Here is a 2,352-nt window from a genome sequence, read left to right as displayed (position 1 = left end):
CACCTGCCTGTGCAGGGGCTGGGGGCTCCCGTGGGAGCACCGGGGTTCCCCCAGCCCAGGCCACGATGCCAGTCTGTGCCAAACCACTGTACCAGCACCGGTTTGCCCCCCCAGAAGCCGCCCCCTCCATTGCCCTGTGTTACTGCTCCTGGCGGGGCCAGGGGTCACCCGTCCTCCCTGTCCCACCTGCACGCTGCAAGGACCCCAGCACCCACTGCTGTGCTTGGAGGGTTGGAGGGGTGACAACCGCAGCCCCCCCCGTCTGAGCACTGAGCCCGATTTTCCGGGTGACCTCCCACCTCCATCCCCATCCGCAGAACAGAGCCGCAGTAACCGGGGGGCCTGGCCCGAGCTGTCTGGGCGGTTGGAGGATGGCACGGTGCTGCCTTCATCCGAGCTGGCAGCTCCGCAGGGCAGCTGTGCTCCGCCACATGCTCAGCCCAGGACAGAACCCTGCACCAGAGCTGCCTCCCCACCGACACGGCCGTCAGAGCCATGGCTGTGGGGCTCGGGGTTCTTGGCCATGGGTGTCACTCCCAGCAGACCCACAGGCTGTGTGCCCCATGGCAGGAGGGGTGCGATGGGGCTCCCACCAGGGAGCTAATCCCAAAGCGCTGAGTAGCGATGCCGTCCCCGATGCCGTCCCTGATGCCATCCCCGCAGGGATCAGCTGATGGTTAATCCTGGCTCCCGCCGGGACCTGCTGATGGGAGGCACACCATGCTGGGTGGGTGTATGGCACCTCATGGGTGTTGGCCCTGTGGCACTGCCCCACCTGGGTCCCCAGGGCCCTCGGGGGAAACTCTGGCTGTCCCCAGGAAGACCCCCCAGCAGCAATGTGTGTTGGGTGCCACAGGACCACTCTGCACCCTTGCACCCATGGATGGGTGAGGAGGCTGTGCTGAGGGATGGGGGTGAGTGTGGGGGAAAGGGGTGTCTGTCCTCTGTCCCCACTGTCCCTTCTACACATGGCTGAGCAGTAAAACCCTCGGCGTGACCCTTCTCTGCCTCTTCCTCTGCTTGGGGGCCGGTGGCCAGCGGCATGGCCCAGGGTGTGGGTGAGGATCTGGGCTGGGTGATGGCAGGGCAGGGTGAGGGTGCTGGGGGGCTCCTGCTCCAAGCAGGGACCCTGAACCGCCTTCCCAACCTGGGCCTGGGGTCACCCAGTGATACTGGGTGCACTGGGACACCCACACCCACCTGGGCACCCACCCCTTACACCCACACCCGTCCCAGCACCCACGCCACCCCAGAGCAGACACACACCCGTGGGCCCCCGGGGCTGCCAAGTCCCCTGTGCGCCCAGGCATGATGTCACCCGTTGCCATGGCAATGCTGCTGCATCACTGCGTTACAGCGTGCCCCAATCCAGGGATTTCCGCAGGGGCTGCATGGCGTGGGCAGCAGGACGGGGTGCAGGCACCCCAGGGGTGTGGGTGCATGGGTGCTGCTGCATGCCCCCACATGGGTGGCAGCAGCCCCTGTGCACAGGGAGCTCCCTGCCCACGTGGGGAATGTTTAAGCTGCTTAGGGGTATGGCGCTGGCAGGCACCGGCGGTGGGCACAGGATCAGGGCGATCCTAGGTGCACCCACTGCGTGTGCCAGCACCCTGCAGCGTGCCAGGGCACACCCCAGCCCCTTCACACTGTGTCCCTCGCAGCGTGCTGGTGGGATGTGTGCCACTCTCTTTGTGGCATGCCTGGTGGCACACAGGTGGGAACTGGGTCTGTGCTGGAGCCAGTGGTGCCCGCCACACCAGGAGCATGGCGTGGGCCAGGGTTCCTGCCCACACGGCTGCCCTTTGCCCTGTTGCACCACCTGCGAGCAAACAGCTCTTGCAAGAAATATTCCCAGCGCCTGGAAAAATAAACAGTGTGGGGGCTGCTGGCTGCTCCCCACACCTGGGGTTGGGGGGACGGGATGGGGAACAGGACACAGCCACCACCCCGGGGCCATGCTCCAGCCAGGCGGCTGAGTGCTGCTCCCGCTCCGCCACCCTCATGCCCTCGCTCCTGGGCCTGGCTACAGGGCCGCCAGCCCTGGGGACCTTGGGAGGAGATGTCCCTTTGTGCTGACCCTGGGCAGGCATTTGTCACCCTCACCTGGCATGGCAGAGCCCCGGCACCCCAGGCACAGACAGCAGGGCCCAGCCCTGTGGTGACAGCCTGGTGGCAAGGGCCGGCTACAGGCAGCAAGGATGCTGCCAGGCGTGTGGTCGTGGCTGGTGGGAGGTGGGGGTCCTATGCATGGGCAACCCCTATGCCTGGGGCCACGCTCTGACCCTGCTTCTCACTTTTCTCATTGCAGAAGGAGCTGAGCCTGCCACGCCGCGGCAGAGCGTAAGTCCTTGA

This window comes from Egretta garzetta, unplaced genomic scaffold (assembly GCF_000687185.1).
Source record: "Egretta garzetta isolate BGI_Z169 unplaced genomic scaffold, ASM68718v1 scaffold392, whole genome shotgun sequence".
Taxonomy (NCBI): domain Eukaryota; kingdom Metazoa; phylum Chordata; class Aves; order Pelecaniformes; family Ardeidae; genus Egretta; species Egretta garzetta.
Note: the sequence above shows the minus strand (reverse complement) of the source record.